Source organism: Bos grunniens, chromosome 21 (genome assembly GCF_055505025.1).
Source record: "Bos grunniens cultivar Pamir isolate PY7600 chromosome 21, Bosgru_T2T1.0, whole genome shotgun sequence".
NCBI lineage: Eukaryota > Metazoa > Chordata > Mammalia > Artiodactyla > Bovidae > Bos > Bos grunniens.
In genome coordinates, this window is record NC_141185.1 from 4,776,962 (window position 1) to 4,802,496 (window position 25,535).

At 35.6% G+C, this 25,535-nt stretch overlaps 1 long non-coding RNA gene, 11 other non-coding genes and 2 pseudogenes across 42 annotated transcripts in view; all 14 read right to left on the reverse strand.

Annotated features, from left to right (window-relative positions):
- The window catches only part of LOC147348947 (uncharacterized), a 117,293-nt gene that overhangs the window by 36,773 nt on the left and 54,985 nt on the right, over positions 1-25,535 (reverse strand). For 22 of the 31 annotated variants that reach the window (XR_015150283.1, XR_015150279.1, XR_015150277.1 and 19 more), the window contains exons 7-21: positions 17,382-17,445; positions 15,425-15,466; positions 14,516-14,563; positions 12,694-12,752; positions 10,331-10,414; positions 9,461-9,513; positions 8,488-8,558; positions 8,034-8,092; positions 7,036-7,119; positions 6,079-6,155; positions 3,645-3,696; positions 3,388-3,459; positions 2,484-2,551; positions 1,485-1,568; positions 675-750 (exon numbers count right to left, since the gene is read on the reverse strand). This is a non-coding gene — a long non-coding RNA (uncharacterized LOC147348947). Of the gene's footprint in view, positions 1-674; positions 751-1,484; positions 1,569-2,483; positions 2,552-3,387; positions 3,460-3,644; positions 3,697-6,078; positions 6,156-7,035; positions 7,918-8,033; positions 8,093-8,487; positions 8,559-9,460; positions 9,514-10,330; positions 10,415-12,693; positions 12,753-14,515; positions 14,564-15,424; positions 15,467-17,381; positions 18,675-25,535 lie in introns of those variants that run through there. The other 9 variants (XR_015150259.1, XR_015150289.1, XR_015150264.1 and 6 more) reach the window with 8 other exon arrangements.
- On the reverse strand, positions 1,025-1,098 carry LOC147348973 (small nucleolar RNA SNORD113/SNORD114 family). Its single transcript, XR_015150749.1, has one exon. It is a non-coding gene; the product is annotated as a small nucleolar RNA SNORD113/SNORD114 family (small nucleolar RNA).
- LOC147348974 (small nucleolar RNA SNORD113/SNORD114 family) lies at positions 5,656-5,730 on the reverse strand. The gene has a single exon (XR_015150773.1). It is a non-coding gene; the product is annotated as a small nucleolar RNA SNORD113/SNORD114 family (small nucleolar RNA).
- Positions 6,618-6,695, reverse strand: LOC147348975 (small nucleolar RNA SNORD113/SNORD114 family; annotated as a pseudogene).
- On the reverse strand, positions 7,804-7,878 carry LOC147348976 (small nucleolar RNA SNORD113/SNORD114 family). The gene has a single exon (XR_015150738.1). It is a non-coding gene; the product is annotated as a small nucleolar RNA SNORD113/SNORD114 family (small nucleolar RNA).
- LOC147348977 (small nucleolar RNA SNORD113/SNORD114 family) lies at positions 8,308-8,382 on the reverse strand. The gene has a single exon (XR_015150740.1). It is a non-coding gene; the product is annotated as a small nucleolar RNA SNORD113/SNORD114 family (small nucleolar RNA).
- On the reverse strand, positions 9,976-10,048 carry LOC147348978 (small nucleolar RNA SNORD113/SNORD114 family). Its single transcript, XR_015150751.1, has one exon. It is a non-coding gene; the product is annotated as a small nucleolar RNA SNORD113/SNORD114 family (small nucleolar RNA).
- LOC147348979 (small nucleolar RNA SNORD113/SNORD114 family) lies at positions 10,936-11,012 on the reverse strand (annotated as a pseudogene).
- Positions 12,275-12,348, reverse strand: LOC147348980 (small nucleolar RNA SNORD113/SNORD114 family). Its single transcript, XR_015150742.1, has one exon. It is a non-coding gene; the product is annotated as a small nucleolar RNA SNORD113/SNORD114 family (small nucleolar RNA).
- Positions 13,187-13,261, reverse strand: LOC147348981 (small nucleolar RNA SNORD113/SNORD114 family). Its single transcript, XR_015150770.1, has one exon. It is a non-coding gene; the product is annotated as a small nucleolar RNA SNORD113/SNORD114 family (small nucleolar RNA).
- Positions 16,943-17,015, reverse strand: LOC147348982 (small nucleolar RNA SNORD113/SNORD114 family). The gene has a single exon (XR_015150755.1). It is a non-coding gene; the product is annotated as a small nucleolar RNA SNORD113/SNORD114 family (small nucleolar RNA).
- Positions 19,000-19,073, reverse strand: LOC147348983 (small nucleolar RNA SNORD113/SNORD114 family). The gene has a single exon (XR_015150754.1). It is a non-coding gene; the product is annotated as a small nucleolar RNA SNORD113/SNORD114 family (small nucleolar RNA).
- On the reverse strand, positions 21,950-22,024 carry LOC147348984 (small nucleolar RNA SNORD113/SNORD114 family). The gene has a single exon (XR_015150760.1). It is a non-coding gene; the product is annotated as a small nucleolar RNA SNORD113/SNORD114 family (small nucleolar RNA).
- On the reverse strand, positions 24,408-24,482 carry LOC147348985 (small nucleolar RNA SNORD113/SNORD114 family). Its single transcript, XR_015150772.1, has one exon. It is a non-coding gene; the product is annotated as a small nucleolar RNA SNORD113/SNORD114 family (small nucleolar RNA).

Below are 25,535 nucleotides of genomic sequence, written 5' to 3' on the forward strand. Positions count from 1 at the left end.
CTTCTCTAATGATTCTATCTATGATCCATTAATAATAAACCTAAATCTATAAACCTAAGAACATGATGTTTGTGTATTTCTGACAGTTGTCTATAAAATCCTTTCCAAATTAAAGTTTGAACACGTTATTTTGGGTGTCGGATCTCACTTTTCATCATCTACAACTCATATACCACCAGTCATCATGACTGTTATGTGGTTCATTTCTACTGTTTTGGTCTCGTTTTCTTCCTGGGTGTCTATATTTGTATTGATCAAATTATTAATTATTAAATTATTATTTTTTATAATAATGAAAAAATAATTCATTATGAAAAAGCCAAGAGTAAGAATCTACAGTTTGTCTATACAATCATTTCCCACATGGACCATACCTCTTCTGTTATTCAATCTCAATGTTGCTGCTGCTGCTGCTAAGTCGCTTCAGTCGTGTCTGACTTTGTGCGACCCCACGGACTGCAGCCTGCCCATGGGATTCTCCAGGCAAGAACACTGGAGTGGGTTGCCATTTCCTTCTCCAAATCTCAATGTTGCATGCTATCAATTAATCAACATGTTTCATAGGTATTTATTATTGATAATAGCTAACTTTTTAATTTAAGAATTTTTAATAATACCAAACACACCCTTAAATGAAGACTCGTACCAAGACAAGGTTTTTGATCATGACCTACCTTGGTCTCTTTCCTGACAGAGACATTATGATAATCTTCACTGTGGCAGAAGCTGAAGTCCACTCCAGTATCTGTTCTGAAGAGTACCAAGCATAGAAGGTGATAAAAAAAGATTGAGACACTCTCACCATTAATCCATACTTTCTACCATTCATATACATCATAATTTAGGTATTTATTCATTTATAGTAATATTTATTATTTTTCTCTTAATCACATATTAACTTTATTCTCTTATTGATTATGTTACAAAAATATTTTTTAAATCTGTGACCATAAGTCGAAAAACAGGTCCTTGCATATACGTGAGAAATGTCTAAAGCAACATTTTCTAGCAGATTCATTCACTGCTGGACCTCAGAGCTCCTGACACGTAGCATTCACTATACATGACTCATATGCGCCAGTCATCATCATTGGTCCAGATTTTACCCTTAGTCTTCATTTTTTGTTTAATACAATCATTCACAAATAATGACAAAATTAATTTGTGTAAATCACAAAGACCTAAGTGGTTTCTGGAAAATTCCTAACAGACTCAATGTTTAATATACCAATTAATCAATATCATGCTTCATACCAATACCACCTTCATTGTCAGGCTACGGTTGGCCTTCCATCATTACATTTCATATTTTTTTTTTTTTTTGGCTGCATAGCATGTGGGATCATAGTTCCCTGAAAAGGGATTGAACCCACAGCCCTTGCAGCGGAAGCATGGAATTTCAACCACGGGACTGCCAGGGAAGTTCCAAGTCCTTATAGTGAATACCATTAGCTACCTCAATAAGAAATATAACTATTACTTACACTGGTTCCTACACATAGATGCAGCCATAAATTTTTTGATCACAGGAATCATGGTTGAAACTTGAACAGCATTGAGAACCCACCCTGAGGAGTGCAAAGCATAGCAGATGATAAAATAATTCAGGCCTTATGTCCATTGATCACTGCTTCCACATTTCATTTCCTTAGTCATTTAAATATATACTAATTGATGTTAATAATTCTGTCTCATGTCCTAAAAAAGAACAACTCTTAACTCACTACTGACACAGAGCATTAACAGGGACTATATATTATCTCTGCCTATGCATGAGATAGTTAGCTAAAGAGGTAATACCCTTGATCCAATTATTTTTTTAAAAATACTCATACTTTCAAATTAAATTAATAGTATTTGTTGTCTCGTCTTCCATAATTGAACAACACTTTACCCTCTTCCTCTTTACTCAAGTAATTGAATAGATTGGTTATTCATTTTTTTTGTAGTAATAATGCCATCAAAATTCACGAACCACTAAGGTCCAAGAACTTTGCCCAGGACTAAATTCTAGGACTAGCATTCCTCGCCTGCCTCAGGATCACATCCACCAGACAGCAGACCAGATCTCTTTCTGTACAGGACAACTCAGTGCCAGATACAGGCCATCCATCAGCCCTGATTCATACCCTACTAGCTATCCTTTGCTGGTCCACGATTTGCCCTCTTTTTCCTCATTCATTTGCACACTTGTTGATTTTTAATTTTTAATTGACTAATATTAATTCAAAAATTTACAAGAAGCAAGGAACCTCCAGAACAAGAGCCTCAAGTATCCTTAACATGTGTACATACAATAGTTTCCCTCAGCAATTCTCAGCCAAGGTTTGCACCTACTCATTAAGGAACGTGGGTGAGATATGGGTTCCACAATGGGCAACAGCCACCTTCTTAGATTATACTTAACCCATGTTTTTAACAAAACAGCGAGCATTCTTCAACAAGACACCCCCACCAGGATGAGAGCTTGGCCTGTTACTCACATTTGTCTCTTTGCTCCTAATACAGCATTCACTGCCATGGCAGAAGGGCTACATTAGTTCAGTTCATTCTGAGTATAAGCAATGCAGATAAGAAAATCTTGAGACATTCATCCCACGAATACCTGCTTTTCTCATGGCATTTTCTCATTTATGTATTTATTATTTTATAGTGATTTATTTCTTTTTTTCTAAAGTAAACAAACTACTTGAACTCAGACTCAGACTCAAACAAGAACAGACTAACATGTTCCCCTGCCTCTATCGTCGTTCCCCAAACTGTGACCTCCTGATCCATTTACTGCTTAATGAGGACCTCCTTAATGAGGGTCTAAGTTATAGTAATCGTAATTCATGCCTCACCACATATTTTCATACCCAGATATGCTTCACCCTTTTCATTTTATACACTGACATATTTGTTTATTCTTCCATTTAATTATTTAAGATAATAAAATCAGAATTCATGCAGCACCAAAGACTGACAATACAACCCTTGAACATTACTGAAGTCTCTCCCTTTCCACAGATGTAAACATAATTTTTTTGTCATGGACCTCAGTGGTTTTTAGGTGTTTTGATCATAAAAAAATATTTCAAAATGCATTCCATTCCCATCATTGGTCCATGGTAGGCCTTTTTTTCATAATGTGAACGCATTGTGCGGGTCTGACTCTTTGTGACCGTATGGACTGTAGCCTGCCAGGCTCCTCTGCCCATGGGATTCTCCAGGCAAGAATACTGGAGTGGGCTGCCATGCCCTCTTCCAGGGGATCTTTCTTACCCAGGGATCAAACCCACATCTCCTGCGTCTCCTACATAGCAGAGAGACTCTTTACCGCTGAGCCAACGAGGAAGCCCATGAACCCAATATCAGAACTAAACTATTGACTAGTATTATACTTACATCTCCAGTGTGCTCTTCCTCATGATGAAAATAGCTTACACTGCTATCAACTAAGGAATCTTTAGGGAAAACCTAAAACAAAAATTTAGAGAGCTGTAAAAATGGATGACTGGGGCTCAAACTGTTTTCAAAATCATCCAAAGTGATCCAATTAATCATAATCAAATCAGTCATAAATTTTCACTTCTCATCATTTATACAGATCTGTGCTTGTTTTTGTTCCTCTATGTGGTCATGTACTCATTTCTTAAACATACTGGCAGCCTCGAGATCGTGGTCTTTTCAGTCCAGGTGCACCCATTTAGTGGTCTGTAAAGATAACGTTAAACGGATGAGGCATTTTCTCCACGTGCACGCATGCTCAGTTATACCCGACTCTTTGCCCCACTGAGAGTAGCCCGCCAGGCACCTCTGTCCATGGGATTTTCCAGGCAAGAACACTGGAGTGGTTGCCATTTCCTACTCCAGGGGATCTTCCCCACCCAGGGATTGAACTCACATCTCCTGTGTCTCCTGTCGGTGGATTCTTTACCGTCTGAGCTAACTGGAGAGCCCCCTTTCTCCATTAAATATTTAGATATTTATTAATTACTGTATTTGTTATCTCTTGAAAAACATGCAACCTGAAACTCAGCACTGATACACAGCAAGACCACTAACTATTATGATATATATTTGACTTTATCAATGATGCTCTAGAAACACTGCTTCCTGATAGGCAGCATTAGCAGAACTTGGGAACATATTAGGAAGGCAGATTAGTGGAACCCACACTAATTGTATTGAGTCAGAAATGCTGACTCTGGGACCAGCAATCTGTCATCTAATAAGCCCTTTGGGTGATTCTGATCAAATGTGAGAACACTGCTGTACATTAACCGAACCAGAGAGGTAATACCCTTGATCTACTGGTTTCTTAACATAATGCTGCACTTCAGAACTATATGAACAAAAATTTCTATCTATCCATCTACCTACTGATTCTTTAGTTTATTCCCGTGGACTACTGTAACAAGTTCCCAGGATCCATCTAAACCCCAGAATTAGATTCTTGAAAATTACAGAAATCTAACTAAAGACTTACTCCCATGGATAATAATATCAAATCTCCTTTTGAAATGAACTTCAATGATGCAGAAATGAATTAATCACAAGACACATTCACATCATGGGTTCCTGCTTGACTCTTTCTCATTTAAATTCTACATTCTTTAAAGATGTAAAAACGAACCACCATGGACTCACTATCCCCTCCACATTCAAACCCTGCAAATGTCTTACATTTTCCCTCAGGTTGCTTCACTAAATTAATAGCTTAGATCTTTTCGACAAAGGAATGTTTGTAAACTGTGGTGCAAACCTAATCTAGAATAATTAGTAGCTGTGAAAGAGAACGTAAAAGCCTCAAACTTTTAGAAAATTATATTGAATTCAATGAGTTCATAAAATTTGCCACACTGCATATCTTCAGCATATATCCGTATTTGGTCTTCTCTGACTTTATTTGTTGGTAGCTATTTATTGGAGAAGGCAATGGCACCCCACTCCAGTACTTTTGCCTAGAAAATCCCGTGGACGGAGGAGCCTGGTAGGCTGCAGTCTGTGGGGTCGCTAGTCGGACAAGACTGAGAGTGACTTCACTTTCATTTTTCACTTTTCACTTTCATGCATTGGAGAAGGAAATGGCAACCCACTCCAGTGTTCTTGCCTGGAGAATCCCAGGGACGGGAAGCCTGGTTGGCTGCCGTCTGTAGGGTTGCACAGAGTTGGACACGACTGAAGTGACACAGCAGCAGCAGCAGCTATTTATTAGTAATTTTAATTTTTATCTGTCCATTCTTTAATTCATGAATTTCACAAACTATTCATATTTTTAAGTAAAATGAAAAGTGTCATTAGTGTGGGTGCATGCCAAGTTGCTTCATCTGTGTCCAACTCTTTTCAGCTCATTGCAACCCTATGGATCATCCCCTGCCAGACAACTCTGTCCGTGGGATTCTCCTGGCAGGAGTACTGGAGTGCATTGCTGTGCCCTCGTCCAGGTGATCTTCCTGAGCAAAGGATCGACACAGTGTCTCTTATGTCTCCTGTATTGGCAGATGAGTTGGGCATTCCTCTTTATCTATTTACTTCTATTTTATTCTACCATCAGTCCATTAGTAATAATAAATCTTAATCGAGGATGTCAAAAAAAGAACATGATTCTTGATATATTTCTAACATCCATCTACCAGATCATTTCCAAAAGAGAGATTCAACGAATTATCTTTTGTGCTGGGAGTAACAGACACCCAGTATTCATTGTCTCTAATTCATTTGCCACCAGTTGACATCATGGGCCTATGTTTGAGTCTCTTTTCCTTCATTCATTTCTACTTCTGATCAACTAAATTCAATTAATTCATTGATAATGATATAATGAATACATGATTCCACAATCCCAGAAAAAGATATTTGAATATCCTAAACGTACTGTAGAGAATCCTATCCCATGTAGACTTTATCTCTTTGATAAATGAACTTCAATTTTTGTTTATCAACATAATATTTCATTATCAATTAACTGATATAACGTTTCAAATGATTTTTGTATTTGGACATAGTCCACTTTCATTATGTTTATTATTTTTTAATATTACTGTGAAATCCTTACACAAATAAACAAAGACAAGAACTTTAACCTTTACTCACCTTTGTCGCCCTCCTGACAGAGGCACCATGATGATCTCAATCAGAGCAGAAGCTGAAATCAGCTTGTAGGATCCATTCTGGATAGTACCAAGCAGAGAAGATGAGAAAAAATGGAGACATTCTCTCCATGTATTCACTTTTTCCACCAAAGAGTCATTTATGTATTTACTGATTAATGGTAATATTTATTTATTTTTCACTTAACATATGAAGCATCAAAGTTGTACCAGATTCAGAGTAGAAACTCTTACATATTGTCTACATCATCCTTGGATAAAGATACAATATACTCGATCCATCTAATATCGGCTTCAATTTATATTAGTATTCTTTTCACGACTATACATTCTAAGAATGAACAATATTTCAGCCTCTTCATCTTTACTTAAACATTTGTTTATTTTTTCTTTTAGAGTAAGATTTGGTAAAAATTCATGAACACAAAGACCAAGAACAATATCTTTGTATTGAAAATATTCCTGATATCTGTCAATAGAATCAGTAGAATCAATAGAGGGATTGGGCTAGATTCCTTGGTGCTGGACCTCAGAGTTTCAGACACATGAGTACTCATCGCATATGTGACTCATACTCCATTGGTCTTCATCATTGGTCCAAGTAAGGAACTCATTCTTCATTCTCATATATATTTGCTGATCAATTCATCAATTCACTAATAATAGTAAAATAAATATCTGTGAATCACAAGTACTCAAGGAAAAGATCCTTAATATCTCTAATATCTATCTATACAGTCATTTGCCATATGGAATATACTCATTTCATTGATCATCTTCATTGATAACAACACCAATTAAGCAACATAACATTTCATGTCACTTCCATATTCATCTATAAACCATGGCTACTCTTCTTTGAATACATATAATGCTATTTTTATTATCACAATGAATAAACAAACACCCAAACCAAGAGAAGATTTTGACAACTACTTACATGACCCACATGTATTTATACACAGGAAAACCAGCAGAGGCCCTGATCACAGTCGAATGCTTAATAAATTCAGGTGCATCCATTCTGAGGAATACAAATCAGAGCAGATGATAACAAAATTGAAGGACACTACACTAATTTTAATTTTTACATAGTTGCTTTGGAATATAGTACATTGGGATCATATTTATTAATTTATTCTTAACAAACAAAACAAGGTCAAGCTTGACACAGACCAAGAATAAGAACAATTACTGTTATTTACTGTCTGCATCATTCTTAGCCACAGAGGTCAAGGACCTGAACTTAATGAACTTCAGTATTATCAATCAATATTAAGAGTTTTTATTGACTCACCACATATATTAAGAGTGAATATACTTCAACATCTTCAATGTAATTTATTTACACTTGTACATTGATTTTTTTATTTGGGCAATTTTTCATAGTAAGATAAAAAATTGATAAACTCAAGCCAAGAAAATTATTCTTTTGTTTTCCTAATATTTGTCTGTAATAGTATGCCAAATAGAAGCAACAGATTATATTTCGTTTTTATTGGACCTCGGGCTTCCCTTGTGGCTCAGCTGGTAAAGAATCTGCCTGCAATACCGAAGACCTGGTTTCAATCCCTGGGTTGGGAAGATCCCGTAGAGAAGGGAAAGGCTACCCACACCAGTATTCTGGCCTGGAGAATACCATGGACTATACATTTCACGGGGTTGCAAAGAGTTGGACACAACTGAGTGACTTTCATTTTCACGTTTTTTGGACCTCAGAGTTTCAGGCACATAGTATTCACCATCCGTGACTCATACGCCATCAGTCATCATCACTGGTCCATGAATGGGCCTCTATTTCCTCATTCTTATCGGCATAAGTCTGTTGATTGATTCATTAATTGACCAATATTAATTATGTTTCACACTTTTATAATACAGTGAATACATGAGAAAAAAGTTCTCAAAGACATAAATTTTAATTACTGTGTTACTCACATCAGTCTGTAGAGCCAAAGACCACGGAAGATCCTTAAACCCACTGCTGTGTGTCCATTCTGAGGAGTACAGAGCAGAGAAGACAAAAAAAACTGAGACTTTCTCTGAATTGGTCTTTGTTTTCTTCATTTTGTTTCCTCAGTTATGAGAGTATTATTTTTCATAATTTATACTTATATATAAGCTTACATATAAAGATAATAATATGATCCTCAGAAACACGATTCTAACATCTTTCCATAAGATCGCTTCGAATAGAGGCAGCAGGCTTTGACTGGACCTCAGAGTTTCAGACACAAAGTGGTCATCGTCCATGACTCATACTCCACCAACGGTCATCACTGGTCCAGATCTGAGCCCGCTTCTTCATTCTCACTGACATTTTTCATGATTGGTGCTTTGAATTATATTTTAAAGAAACCCATTAAATACAAGAACTTGAACTTTTACTCACGTTCTTCTCTACGCTCTCAATACACAAAGGAAATCATGGAAAACGCATGCATCCGCTTGAGTGCATTGATTCTGGGGGGCACAAGGAAAAACAAATAATGAAAAATCGAAATCTTTCTTTTCTCCCTCAGCCTTTGTTTTCATCATTTTTTCATTGACTCAGGTAACTATTAATCCTCTAAACATATGTACATATGATCTATATATACATTTATCATATTACAAAGTTGACATTCTCTACTTGAGGCAGACCCAGGCTTATCAAACTGGGTCCTACTTATCAACGTCACCCTCGGCATGATCCTTAGAAAGGGGGTAACATCACTGGCCCGTTTATTTCTCAACACGCATCACTTTTCTCAGTTTATATTATTTCTCGCCTCACCACGTACATTCGTGGGTGGACAAGGCATCAGTATCACCATTATTTTTTTGCATGTCATCTATTAGTTCTGTCACTGATTCATTTATGTTAATAATACAGAAATCCATGAATTCAAAATTATAAGAATATAATTATATATTCCTAACATCAATCCATAGGCTCACTGATGAGAAAGGAAACAGATTAGATTTTGTGTGTTGGACTGCAGACCTCCAGACATGTGGCGTGTGAGGGACTCCTGTGCCACTCTGACCTGAAGTCAGGCTTCTTTCTCTCATTCTCCTCTGCGTTTCTGTACACACTAATTCATCGATATACTAATTGAAATGAACTAAATATACATGAATCACAGAAACACAAGGACAAGAGCCTTCAGTATCATTCTTCAGCATCACGGCCTAACTGAATATAGCTCTTCCGTTAACCACTACTGTAAAAACAGATTAAACGTCATCCTGTTTCACACATTTCCAGTTTAATTGCTGGACCGTAGTTGGTCTCTTTTCTTATACTTAATACATTTTAAATTATTACAGGGAAACCCTCAACACATCACCCAAGCCAAGCACAAGCTTTGATTAGTACTCACAGTGGGCTTAAGGCTGCTACAGTGAGGCCACCATGAACTTCCGGGTTCTCTTTCTGAGAAGGACAAAGCAGAACATATACCAACATCAAGACACTAAATCACTATTGCATGCACTCTGCCTTACGTTTAGTCTATCAATTACTAATACACTAATCTGGAACGATACTTACAAATTTCCTTTTTGAAAAATGAGTAATACTGAACTGACTATGGACCCAGAATAAGAACATTTCTATTGACATGAGCCAAAGAAGGAAAGGCACTCAAACCACTTATTTTTTCTTAATGGAATTCAGTATTCTCAATATATTTTAGTAGTTTATATTGCCTTACCACATATCTTCATGCTATTAATCTTCACTTTTTAATATTTATATATTGATTCTTAATTAATTGATCCACTTATAAGAAGAATCAAAATCCATGAAAATAATCTAAGAAAACAGTCCATTTAGATTCCTAAAATCAGCCTATAGGATCATTTCAAAAAGAGGCAATAGATTCTATGTCCTTTAGTAGACCTCAGATTCCAGAATGAAGTTGTCATCGTCCATGACTCGTACTCCACCAACGGTCATCATCGATCCACTTTTCAGCCTCTTTTGTTCACTCTCCTGTACGTGAATTCCTTATTCATAAATAATAGTTTCTAAAACCCTACAATTCATACAAAACCAAAGAATAAGAAACTTGAGTATTCTACATCTGTCCTTAGAATCATTTATCACATGATCTGTTTCATTAATTATTCTTACTCTACCCTAAATTTTAATTTTAAAAAACGCTTGGGAATAATCTCATATTTATCGTTGGCCAATAAATATACTTTTTAAAAACCTATCAAAAGAAGACATGAACTTTACTACTCACGTGGGCCTCTATACACCAGAGGCACGGAGGCAACCAGAGAGCGCGTCCGTGAAAGAGCTTTTCAACCAGCTCCACCGGTCCATTCTGAGAGATACGAAGCAGAGTAGATGAGTCAATAACAATGAGACCTTGTCTGAACTGATTTTTCCTTCCGTATTTTATTTATTTAAACCACTTTGGTAGTCATTAATTTTTCATACTTTAATTTTTTCTTAACAAAAGGAATAACCTCAAATTTAAGACTGACATAGAAAATAAAACTGACTCTAACGATCAGAAAATAAAAACTGACTCTTTGTGATCCTTGATCAATTGATACCTAAGAGGCATCAGTGTTTTCAATTTCTATTAAAAATAATTCTTGCCTCACCACATATCTTCACAGTTAGACAACGCCTCACTCTCTTTTTATTTATCTATTCCTTTATTACTTAATGGTCCTTCATCTATATATTTATACTTCTTTAATAGTTACATTATTGATCCATTAACAATAATAAATTTAATCAAAGAACCCAAGGTAAGAATACGATCTCTGTATACTTCTAGTATCTGTCTCTACAAGATCATTTCCAACAAAGGGATTTGATTAATTATGTTTTCTGTTAGACCTCAAAGTTCCAGACACACATATTATTCACCATCTACAATTCATGTGGCATCAATTATCTTCATTGCTTCATGTTGACTCTCTTTTTCTTCATTCATTTCTACATTTGTATAATATCAATCATTAATTCATTAGGAATAATAAAATGAAAAAAAAGTCACACCATCCAAGAATAAGATCCCTAAATATCTCCAATATCTGTCTATAGAATTATTTCACACATGAACTGATGATCTTTCATTAACCAATGTCAATGGGGCACAATACTAATTAAAAAATATGTTTCACAGCATATTTATCAATGGCCATAACTTCTTTAATACTTCAAATAATTCAAGGAATACATTTAAACACATGACCCAATCTAAGGTGACAAACTTGACCATCATTCAACTTTTTCTCCTTTTAATCCAGAGGCAATAGGACAATCTTGGTCACAGCAAAAGCTGAAATCAGCTGGAGCATCATTTCTGCATAGTGCCAAGCAGATGCCAGTGACAAAAATTTGAGATATTCCATCCATTGAGGCCTACTTTCCACAGTTCATATACATAGTCATTTAGGTATTTATTAATTTATGGTAATATTTAATTGTGTTTCCCTTAACAAAACAAACATCAAACTCGCAACAGACTCAGATCAATAATGGGCTGCTGCCGCTGCTGCTGCTAAGTCGCTTCAGTCGTGTCCGACTCTGTGTGACCCCACAGACGGCAGCCAACCAGGATCCTCCGTCCCTGGGATTCTCCAGGCAAGAACACTGGAGTGGGTTGCCATTTCCTTCTCCAATGCACGAAAGTGGAAAGTGAAAGTGAAGTCGCTCAGTCGTGTCCGACTCTTCGTGACCCAGTGGACTGCAGCCTACCAGGCTCCTCTGCCCATGGGATTTTCCAGGCAAGAGTACTGGAGTGGGGTGCCATTGCCTTCTCCTAATAATGGGCTACTACTTATCAATGGATAACTGATGAATCAAGTATATTATGCATTTCTGAGTTAGGATGATATAGACGTTAATAATGGGCTACTACTTATCAATGTCTATATCATCCTTACTCAAATATGCATAATATACTTGATTCATCAGTTATCCATTTTAATTCATATTAATGTCATTTCTCTTTACTACACATTTAAGTAGAGAACAATACTTACCCATTTTTAGTCATTCAATCATTTTTATTCATTTATATACTTTTTGATTCTGTCAGTAATATTGTTATAATAATTTTTTTAAAACTTCATGAACCACGAAGAATAAAACAAGGTCCCTACATATTCCTGACATCTGTCTATAGAGATACTCCCGACTAAGGAAATGAACTATATTTCTTGTGTTGGACCTCAGAGTTTCAGACACACAGTATTCATTGTATACAACTCATATGCCATCATCATCATCATTGGTCCAACCTTCAGACCCTTTTTCTTCATTCTGATCTACCTTTGTTTACTGATCACTTTATTAATTCATTAATAATAATAAAATAAGTATCTATGAATCAAAAAACTGAAGGACAACTCCTTCAATATGACTAACTTGTACCTATAGAATATTTTGGCTCATGGAATATATTTATTTCAATAATCATCTTCATTGCAGCAAATATTGACTAATCAACTTTATTCTCATCTGTGTAAGTTCATTAATTAACGGATTATTACAAATGCTAGTTATATTTCAAACTTTTCATAATACAGTGAACACAGAGAAAAAAGCTTGCAAAGACACAAATTTGCTTACTGCATTACTCACCTTGGTCTGCAGAGCACATGACCATGGGAGATGGTGAAATCTGCTAATAGGCATCCATTCTGAGGAGTAAAAAGCAGAGGAGGTGATAGGAAAAAATGAGACTTTCTGTATATTGGTTCTTATTTTCTTCATTTCATTTACTCAGTCACAAAGGTACTTACATTTTCCATGGTTTACATATCTATGAGCATAAATAGAAATATAATGATACGATCCTTAGACAAAGAGCTAATACCTTGGGTCCATATATTTCTTTATGTGCAGCAGTTTCTCTAATTTAGATTAGTAGTATTTCTGGCCCCACAAAATACACTATGGTTGATAAGGCTTCATTCTTGTTCTTAGTTATATTTTGTTTATTGGTTCTATCATTGATCAATTTATATTAATAATACAGAAATTCATGAATCCAAAATTAGAATAATATTGTTGTTTGCTCCTAACATTGATCCATAGAATCATTTGCAACAGAGGAGACAGATTTTGTTTTATTTTGAGCCTCTGACTTCCAGTCACTAAGCAGTTACAGTATATAATTCACACGCCATCAGACATCATCATTATCCAGGTTTGAACCTCTTTTTCTCCCTCCCGTCTACTTCTGTTTAGTGATTAGTTCATTAATTTACTAATCATAATTAAATAAATATCTGAGTCACAAAAGCTCAGCCTTCAGCAGCTGCCTTACTTTTCTTTACAATCAGTGCTTAATTGAGTACAGTTCTTTCATTAATCACCCTCATTATTCTAAAAATAGATTAATCAACCCAGTGTTTCATACATTTCCAATTTAATCACTGGACCATGGTCAGTATTTTTTTTTTTTTTTTGGTCAGTATTTTTTTATCCTGAATATATTTTTAAATATTTCAAAGAATAAACTAAACAAACCACCCAAAGTAAAATAAGAACACTATTATGTTGGTTTCCACATACAGGCAAATTTAGAGACTGTTGACCAAGGCATATGCTTAAATCAGTCGGAATGTGTCCATTCCAAAACACAGAAAGCAGAGTAGACACATGATTGAAATGCTTTCTCTTTTAATCTTTGGATCTACATTTCATGATTCAGTGATTATGCTATATATTACCAGGGTTAATATGTAACTCTTTCCTAAGAAAGCAAACCACAATGAACATTCTACTAATGCAGAATAAATACTGGCCATTATTTATATTATCTATAACATCTAGTAGAGGAAACGTGCTTGAACCATTTATTTTTTAACTAACTTACTGTTTATTTATTAATATTATCTCTAGCTTTACATGCTCAGTTGCTCAGTTGTGTCCGATTCTTTGCGACCCCATGAACTTTCGCCCACCAGGCTTCTCTGTCCATGGAATTTTCCAGGCAAGAATACTGGATCGGATTGCCATTTCCTGAGTGGGTTGTCATTTACTACTCCAGGGGATCTTCCCGAGCCAGGGATCAAACTCGCATCTCTTGTGTCTCCTCCATTGGCAGGCAGATTCTGTTTCACTACACCACCCAGACAGGCCCTCTACCTCTAGCCTTACATTTATAATAAAGCAGTTGTTATAAAATACATATCTATGAGTCAAAACTGGAAAACAAAACCTTCAAGTATCTCTAACATCTTTCCATAGAATCATTTGGTTTTTTTCTGAATTTACCTTTTGCTGATTATCTACACTGTTGTAAATATTGATAAATCAATTTAATGGTTCATGCCAATTCCAAATGTATTAGGGGGCCATGGTTGGCCTTTTTAAATTATACCGTTATTTTTTAATATTATAGTTAACATCCTAAACAAATCACCACAAGAAACAAGACAATAACTTTGACCCTTACCTAGAGCTCCTGACCAGGAAAGATCCTTAAATTAGCTTGGCACACCCACTCCAAGTACAAAGCAGAGAAAATGAAAAGAACAAAGGTATCATGTTCATTAATCCATGAATTTTACCTTTCATTACATCAGTAGTTTAGGTATTTTTTTATTAGGGTTAATATTTACTGATGTTTCCCTCAAGAAAGTGAACATCAAGCTTAACACTGAGCCAGAATAGGAAGAGTAATTATTACTTGTACTTTCTATAGCATCATTAGCCAAAGACATAACATAAAACCATGTCTTTCTGAGCTGAACCAGTTTTTTTAACATTTATTTACAGATTCTCTTACTTCCTGAGACATTACCAGAGTTGGACAATGCTTCACACTCTTCATTTATTTGTATACAGTTGACCCTTGAACAACACAAGTTTAAACTGTCTGGGTCCATTTATACACAAATTTTTTTCAATAAATACAGGGATCTTGAAATTGACTAAGTGTGGGGAAATTTTGTGTTTGATTAGAGACCACAATGTGTGATATGAAAAGAATCAGGGTTTGATCCTATCTAAACTGTTTCAGATCCCTGTCCTTGAGTGAGTCATTTCACAGTTCCTTTGATTTTCAACCACAGATAGTCTTATGTGACAAAACTACGTCTTTATAGAGGGAGGCTTAAATCAACTGTGATTCAAATTAAAATTGATAATACATTGTACTTTAATTAATTGAGTAATTAACTGTGAAAATAAATAAAATGGTCTTCCTTTTTCCTCCTTAATTGACCACAGATGTACTGAATTGGCCTACGTAAGACCTCCATTCATTTAATTTGTACTTGTAGCCATTTATCCCTTCCAATAATAGAGTTAACACCCATGACAAACCACCAAACCAGAAGCAATTACTTTGACTGTTACTTACAAAAGTTTCTACAGTCCTTAATTGAATCATTGAGCATCCGTTCTGTAGGGTACAAAGCAAATATTAAAATAGACAGATAAGACAGGCAGGTAGACAAATAAGGCGACCTAGATTCAGATTTTTTTAGTTGAATTCAAGTCAACTAAACAAGTGATGAGGAATAAACGCTAGTACTTATTGTTTATTAAAACTCTGAATGACATAATGATTGATTGAACCAAGTATTAAATTTAATGAATATAATGAACACCTCCGAAACCAACATCAGACAGAAGAATAAGAACTACGACTTTTACAAACGTCTGCTTGCGTGTCCTCTATCCAGTCAGTGAGAGCTATAGCTGTTCAGTCGCTAAATCGTGCCGCAACCCCATGGACTGGAGCCCACCAGGCTCCTCTGTCCATGGAATTCTCCAGACAAGAATCCTGGAGTGGGGTGCCATTTCCTTTTCCAGGGGATCTTCCCGATGCAGGGACTGAACCCAGGTCTCCTGCATTGCAGGCAGATTCTTTACAGTCTAACCAACAGGGGAAGCCCATGAGCTGTAACACCTTTCCAAATGAAACTTGTGTGGAAAGAACTCAGGCAACCTCAGTCTTAGATTCGAGCACGTTCTCAGCGATTGTCCATGCCTTTTCCACCTTCATATATGTATGTATGTATATAACCACACGTGCAGCCATTTTATCTTACATTTTTTAAAGAAACTACACCAACAACCAGGAAGAGAAATACTCTCTAAATATAATGACCATTCCAAAACTTAAGAGCCTAGCTCTAATTCCTTTATCTAGATAGCAATTGTTAGAAGTGGATTAATGACTCTCCTTGTTTCATAATAAATGGCCCTCATTGGACCATGTATTACTTTCAAGTAACTGATTAAAATATTAACTTATTACTTGATACATTTATAATAGTAACATTAATATTTGTGACACAAAAGAATCAGGACAGTATTAATGCCTGTCCATATGCTCATCAGGCACAGGAAAAAGATTAGATAATTTTTTTTAATTAAAAAGTAGCAAAGATCATTGGATTAATCATAATTGGTCATGTGACTTATTCTTAATATAGATCCATGTATAAAGTCTTCTCTCTATTAGGTAGGTAGTTAATCAATAATTAAGTAAAAGCTTTGCCCTTCTCTTAATAAAACAAAAACCAACAAACCAGGCCAGAAAAATAGCATGAGCTCTTCCATCCACTTACGGAAATGTTCTTTACCCAAAATGGTAAGCTTTAGTCAGTTTATTTTACTGGAACCCAGTGCTTCAGAAATGTATTAATAATGATTTTTATATTACATATATTATATTACACTGTCATATTTGAACCAGGAATAAACCATTTTGTCCTTATTCACTTATACTTTCTTGATTTATTCATGCATTGATTTACTAAAAATACAATATTAAGAAGCCCAAACACAAGAACAAACTCTTAAATATTTTTAAACCCTTGAGCAAGCTCATTTCCTATAGAGATAACAAAGAGGAATGAATCTTTTTACAATGGACCTCAGAGTTATAGGGTTTAATCAAAGTCCTTGACTTCAGACACCCCAGGGTACTCATCATCGATCCAGGCTAAATAATCTTTTACTTCCTTTATTTATTGATCCATTCACTGATCCACCAACAGAAATAACATCAATGTCCATGAACAGAAAAAAAGCCAAGAACAAGATCCTTATATATGACCAAGATCTGTATGCAGGCTCTTTTCCCATACACTAGATCTTTCTCAACAGATGAAGCCTCTTTTCTAGTGGCCCTCATTGAGCTATGTATGGATCAGTGAACACCCCTGCTTCATATGCATCTTACTCCAGCTCTCTTGCACCTTCCTAATCTAAATAATTCGATAAACTCTAATGAAAAATTCACTCCAAAATCTTATGACAAGATCTTTTGACTATTACTATTATATTTGAGTCATTAGGATCCTTACCCACAAAGGTAACAGCCAAGATCTTCCTCAGAGAAGACTGATTGAAGCAGCCACAGTCTTCATTCTGTGGGGTCAAATGCCAATGTTCAAAAGAAGGAACAGTCCAGATGTAGACTGATTGAAAGGATACTAGCCGTGTGATACTAGGTTAATTATGAAGTCGACTCAAGTCTCATTTCTATTTTTGAGCCATGAAGAGCACTTATCCTTATTACTTGGTTTAACTAATACTTTCAAATACTCCAATGAAGACAGTCAAGTTCATCACTCAAAAAGAAAAACTGTTACTACCGCTCATACCTGTCTATAGACCCCTACCCACATAAGTAAAAGCCTAGAAAATCCTTTCAATGGACTCAATTTGCAGAGAAATGGGTGAATTTAAAATTTATCATCCATGGCATATTCTTACCAAAGTCTATGCTTGACCCTGCTGCTGCTGCTGCTGCTGCTGCTAAGTCACTTCAGTCGTGTCTGACTCTGTGCAACCCCATAGATGGCAGCCCACCAGGCTCCCCCGTCCATGGGATTTTCCAGGCAGGAGTACTGGAGTGGGGTGCCATCGCCTTCTCTGATGTTTGACCCTACTCACATTAATTCAACTGTTCACTGTTGTATTTATTCAGGTATGGAATTATTCATGGAATATGTGATATGTTCAAATATACAAACACACAAAGAAAATGACAGAAATCCAGAATAGAAAGAACCCAAAATAGAAATGATCTTCATGTACCTGTCTACATGTTCATATCTAAACTAAGAAGAGAGAATTAGTGGTATACATACAGATGAGTCATTATTCTTCTTTCTTACTGAGCCACATTTGCCTCCTTTTAAACTATTGCCTGTGATTAAAACTTCATCTATTTATATGTAAGAACACATCAATATCTAGGAAATAACTAACATTAGATAAGAAACATGAATAATATTTATTATCTCCATATGTCTATTTCAATACCCACAGAGATTTAAAAACTACGTGGTTTTGTTGTTTTTAATAAAACTCAGTGAAAAGACTTGGATTAACAATAACCATTTTCATAAGGCACATTCTGAAGATGAGCTATGTTCATCCTTTTCTCAATTAAATAATTACTCAATCAGCATTTATTTACATAATTTTCCCCTTCTCTAAACAAAAACAACCAACTAGGAAACCACCTACATCAAGCAATACTACTGAATCTTATATACATCTGCATACATACTCCTTTGAAAAAAGAGTCATATTTTATGAACATATTTCACTAAAATTCAGTGCTGTGTGCTTAGGCACTCAGTCGTGTCTGACTCTCTGTGACCACCAGGCTCCTCTGCCCCTGGGATTCTCTAGGCAAGAATACTGGAGTGGGTTGCCATGTCCCTCTCCATTCAGTGTGATAGTAATGTATAATAATAATCCATGTTTGTTACATACTCACAGAACTGGTCCATGCCCAGCTTTCTTTATATTTACCCATCTTTACATTTCTTCATTTACTCATGCATTGATTTACTTGTAAAAATTAATCTATCTCCAGAAGACGTCTGTGATCCAGGTATCTGAAAATTCTGAACTTCTGCTGTATACTCATTTCCATAAAGGGAAAAAAAAAAAGGCCACTTGTAAATGATGGACCTCAGAGTTAGATATCACTTTAACCAAAATGTTTGATTCAGACACCCTCCAATCTCATCACTGGTCCAGGCTTAGTACTCTTTTCCTTTGTTAATTTATACCTCCATTATCCCATGAGTCACAAACTCCCGGAACAGGATCCTTGACGTAACTCTGATAATTGCCTCTAGGCTGATTTCCGACAGAGTTTGCAGACTAGATTTAAGTGTAACCTTGCATCATATCAGGACCATCACAAAAAATGAGCCATAACTGGATCATACACATTTAATTCAATCAATTTTAAACATGATGTAATGACCATCCAAAAACCACAATGGTACCCTACATCTAGAACACACACAGTAAGTTGCCCCATCTAAGAGCTTCCTCTAAACAATTAATAGGCTGGGTCTCTAATAATACTGAAATATTAAACCAACTGTGGTGCAGAAATAATATGGAATAGATAACAGTTTTGAAAATGTTAATTGAATGCCTTCCATCTCTTTTTAAGAGGAATCTCAGAGGTACTGAAACGTGTTAATTCTGCTCCTCCTTGGCCCTTAACACTTTCTCACTACTGGCCATACTTGCTGTTCTTAGATTTGGTTTTATGCATACAGCCTTTTATCCTGTTGAACTACTTCAGTGATCACACATGAGTAAACCATACAAACCAAGAAAAGAAACTTTCGTTACTTACATTGCTCCTTACTCACAGAAGTAATAGCCAACATCCTCATCATTGGACAATAACTGAATTCAATGTGGAGTGTTCAAATCAGACAGAAAAAACAGATTTTTTTAAAGAACGAAAAGCGTAAACTTGGATTTTTAAAATAGAAGTTAGTTCTACATTACTAGTTTAATCAGAAACATTGGTTTCTGTCACATTTTCACCAGTCAATCCTACAGAGGTATCCTTTTCATCTACTGACTTACTTTTTAGTGTGACATAAACTGGTGAAGACTTTTACAATGTTTTTATGAAGACTTTTTAATCCATCACCCAATATATGACTTATATTATTAAAATTTGTCTATATATCCCTACCAAAAAAAAGGCCGGTTAACTTTTTAATGGGGGAGATTTTGATGAATTTAAATTCTTGCTCTAAAAAACAATCTGACTATGTCATACACTTTGACTCATTATTAATTAATTAATTTATTTATTAAATAGCTCTAATAAATGGATGGAAAATCTATAGACCATGGAGTCACAAAGAGTCGGACACAACTGAGTGGCTAAACACCACCCAATAGCTCTAAAGATAATTTAACTACCTAGACCTTTTTTAAAAAATAAAATACATACAGTGATCTGCTACTCAACACTAAATGTTATTACATTCAAGTTTCCTCACTGATGACATTTTCTCCAACAATGGAAATATTCTCTATTAGCACTGCCCATTATGCTATATACATTATGCATTATATATACATATATACATGTATATACATGTATATATATACATATATACATTATGCATTATACTGTTATATATAGTAGTAACTATATATAAAAGAGATAACTAACAAATACGTACTATATAGCATAGGGAACTCTACTCAGTATTATTTAATAACCTGTATAGGAAACGAATCTTAAAAAACTGAAATATATACACATAAAATTAATTTTCTTTGCTCTACACTTGAAACTAACAGCATTGTAAATCAACTGTAAGTGAAAGTGAAAGTCACTCAGTTGTGTCCGACTCTTTGAGACCCCAAGGTCTATACAGTCCATGAAATTCTCCAGGCCAGAATACTCGCATGTGTAGCCTTTCCCTTCTCCAGGGCATCTTCCCAGCCTAGGGATCGAACCCAGGTCTCCTGAATTGCAGGCGGATTCTTTACCAGCTGAACCACAAGGGAAGCCCAAGAATACTCGAGTGGGTAGCCTGTCCCTTCTCCAGGGGATCTTCCCAACCCAGGAGTCAAACCGGGGTGTCCGGCATTGCAGGCAGATTCTTTATCAACTGAGCTATCAGGGAAGCCCTCATAAATCAACTATACTCCAGTTTTTAAAAATGGCAGGCACCGGCCACATAGTGTTACTAAGAAACTAAATTTTTGTTTTTGAGTATTTGAATATAAAAGTTAATAGCAAGATATCTTCTTCCCTGAAGAAGGAGGGGCTTGGATCTTTTTTTTAAGTGGACTTCCAGGCAGTAAAACAAGATTAACTGGGCTTCTTCGCATATTACATATGCTCCTCACTGGCCCACGGCTTTTACTCTTTTAAATAATACAGATATGAAATCATGCTTTGACTCTCTTGTAATAATGGCACCAATACTAGTGAAACCTAAAGACGCTTAACAAACATACTGAGAGACACTAAATCTATATCCATCTGCTTACCACAAAAATCGTCAACATGCATCTACTTGATTAAAAATAAATATCAGTGAACACAAGAGGATTCATAATTTTACATTCACAAATCTCATGCGGAAACATTTTCCATGTTTCAATAACTATCTAATCATTTGTATCTTATTTTTCACTATTGATTATATTAAACTACTATTTATCAAAATATTTTATACTGTGTTTATCATGATTTGTTATATTATTATTGATCGTATCTATTAAGTATTATTATAATAAATTATATGAATATTTTAAAAATAAGACATATGACCAGAAACTCACCACCAAGAACAACACTGATATTCACATATATCTATCTATACTTTCTCAAAGGAGGAACACCCTTAGTCTATCTTACTGAACTCAACTTTTCAGAAATGTATTAACAATAATTCTTGGTTCATAAGCTCCTTTCACAGCTGGATAAGGGGTAGCTCTCTTCTTTGTTGCTACTTCATTTATTCATGCATCGATTTACTTTTAATAATACCATCCATATTCATGAACAACAAAAGGTCAAGAACACAGTCCTTGAATATTTCTGACTTCCTTTGTAAGCACATTTCCCAAAGACACAGTGGACCTCAGAGTTGCAAACTGGGTTTAATCAAAATAGTATTCAGATGCCCCACGCATACTCATCATCGATCCAGACTTGGTATTCTGTGCCTTTGTTTGATATGTTGTTCTTGACATATTCATTGATTCACTGATAATAATACAATGTTCATGAATTAGGAAAATAAAGCCAAGATGCTTGAAGATATGAATATGTCTGTGAAAGTTCACTTCCCACAGAGCTAGAGAAATAGCTCCTTGTGCAATGCAGCCCAGCATTGAAAATATGAATTAATCCATTTCCTTGTATCATATCAGTTCCATATTAGCCATTGGTCCATGCTTAGACTTCTTGCAGCCATATTTTAAAGATAGGACAATGAACTTTCATTTTCTACCATGATTAAGAAAAAGGCAAAATTTTTCATTTTCGTATATTCCCCTCCTTGATGGGTTCATAGTCTATAACAATATCAGTACAGTGTTTATATCCCCTGTGGTATGAAAGTTAAAATTGAAAAAAAAAATTAAATTTAAATTTGAGTTAGAAAAATTAAGTGGAACACTAAGATTCTTCAAAGTCCCTTGGACAGCAAGGAGATCAAACCAGTCAATTCTAAAGGAAATCAGTCCAGAATTTTCATTGGAAGGACTGATGCTGAAGCTGAAACTCTAATACTTTGGCCGCCTGATGCAAAGAGCTGACTCACTGGAGAAGACCCTGATGCTGGGAAAGATTGAAGTCAGGAGGAGAAGGGGACAACAAAGGATGAGATGGTTGGATGGCATCACCAACTCAATGGACATGAGTTTGAGCAAGCTGGGGAGACAGTGATGGATAGGGAAGCCTGGCCTTATGCAGTCCATGGGATCTCAAAGAGTCGAACACAACTGAAGGACTGAAGTGAACTGAAACTTTTCAGAAAATGAGTGAAATGCTTTTTATCCTTTTGTCCTGATAAATTCAGTCATGCTGAAATGGATTAATCATAACTCAAATTCCTAACAAAGTTTAATCATTGACCAATGCATGTCCACCTTAGAATTGTTCATGTATGTAGACATTTATTCCTTCAAAATATCTCAGTAGATACCCATGACCAAGGCCCCAACAGAACATGAATTTTATTACTTACATTGATCTCTTCTCTCTTTATCTAAGAGGTAAAAGTCAAGATCTTTGCCATGAGTGAATAATCAAATCTGGCAAAATGCTTGCTCTGGGCAGTTAAAAGCAAATTTTAAAAAGAATCAATCTACAATTATCCACTTTAAATGATCCATAATTAGGTAACCATAATCCTTGACTTGCATCCTATTTTCAACATTTGGAAAGAGCTCTACTTTATATATATTAACTTGTGCAATCTTTTATTTTATAAAATATGATGGATACCACTGAATCTGGCAGGAAACACCAGAAAAATAACTATAACTATTAAGAATATGTCTCTCTACATATTACCCATGAAGGGCTAAATCATCTTTTTCACTGAACTTTAACTGTGTGGAACTGGATCCATGGGAGAGGCAACTCATGGCACAATCTCACCGAGGGTCCAAGCTTGACCCTACTTAACAAATTTATTAACTTACTCACTAATTCCTTTATTTAATTACTCATGGAATAATAAGACCATCCCTTTATTTTTCTAAAAGAATTCCAAAAAGTTGAAGTAACCATCAAAACAGAACTGAAACACTATTATTTATAAAGGTCTGTGTGCACCATTGGAAAAGCCTGGAATGTTTTATCTTCCCATGGACAACAGCTGTGCAAAACACGATGAATTAGGATCTTTCCATCCAATTGCATGCCTTCCACTGATGTACTATTGGCTGACTTTTTGAAAAAGTGACTGAGATACAGATGTATACATTTGATTACTTATAATTATACTTCAGTATCTGTGACCCACGCACATGGATAAGGACCTTAGATAATATTTACATTTGTCCTCATGTCATCAGCCAAAAGAATAGCAAACTGGTTCTTTTAATGTTTGTTTGTATGCAACATAAAATTGCATAAAAAGACTGAATTAAACACAAATGTGGTTGAATAAAACAGTCTCATCATTGTTCCATGCTCTCCCTCCCAATTACCCAGTTTATTCAATCAACTATTTATGTAAATTATTTCTCTTTCCTTAGAAAAATGATTGATTGGCAACATGCCTCCACACAAAACAAAAACATTCAGTTTTGTGTGCAAATGACCATCTGCTCCTTACATAAATGACAAGAGCCTTGAGTATTAAGAATCTAGAAAAACTGTTTTCAGAATTACCGATGTTTCATTACATACCTTACAAAGTTGGACGCATATATCTCTTATTCCTCAATCACTGCCATATTTTTAATTCATAGGTTATATTTATTTTAATAAAGCTATTCACACCCTAAACCAAAAAGCCTGAGAAGAAGGTGTTGTAGGTTCATTTCCCACACAGAGAATAATGGGATGCCGCTCTGTTATAGACCTCAGAGTTGCAGATGGGCTTAATCACAGTTCTTGCTTGAGAAACCCCATGAGATTCATCACTGATCCCTGCTAGGAAATTTCTTTTTGTTTATTAATTTTCTGAGACACACACACACATGAAACACAATCACAAAATTCCAAAAAATCAGATTCTTAAACTTTAGGCTCTCGCCCTATAGAGCTAATAAAACAACATTTCTTCTGTAATGGAACTGAAAGCTACACATGTGGATGGTTCAGAAATCCCTGCTTTCTATCAAACCCACATTCAGCATTCCTTACTATGTGGCCCTCTCTGATTTAATTCATTCGTATGTCAAAGATGGTTCCATGAAAACGTAATGAAACTGCCATCAGCAATCATCTCCAGGCTGCCGGCAAAGCTATCAGCCCCTCGACCCACATGCAGATGGTGAAAGCAACCGTGACAGAAAAGAGAAGATGATACGAAATGAAATCACTACTATCCTCTTCTAAAGTGACCTCTGTTGTGCTGATTTAGCTTAAACATCATTTGGGGTTTGTGACACATTCCCGTCACTGGTCCATACTGGAAGGGTTTTATGTATTTCATGTATGTAGTACATAATTATTACTTTGGAATTCTTCAGCTGACCCTCATGAATAGACTATTCAAACAAAGAATGTGAACCAAGGGACTTACTTATATTAGACTTTATGCTGCTTGCTCACGATAAAAATTCTTTATTAAGTGATTAAATCAGCTGTCCTGTGTTCACTCTGGGGAGGAAAAAAGCTGATTTAGACTAGATTTTGATTTTTTTTTTTTAATGATTGTTAGTCAGGCAGAACTAGATAACCATAAACTTTGGCTCAAATGCAATTTTTTACTAATCCAGTATTGAATTTTTAGTTATGAATAATATAATAAACATTATTAAGTCCACCACCAAGCCCCGATTAGGATCTATAGGTGATGGACAGGGAAGCCTGGCATGCTGCAGTCTTAATCCACTTATCCCTTCCTGAACTGATTCATTCGTTCACAGATTCACGAATAATAATCACACAATCAATGAGCTGCACTGACATAAAACTAAGAACAAAGGCTTGAACACAACCAAGATCTCTTCGTGGCCCTGTTAATGTAGCATGAATA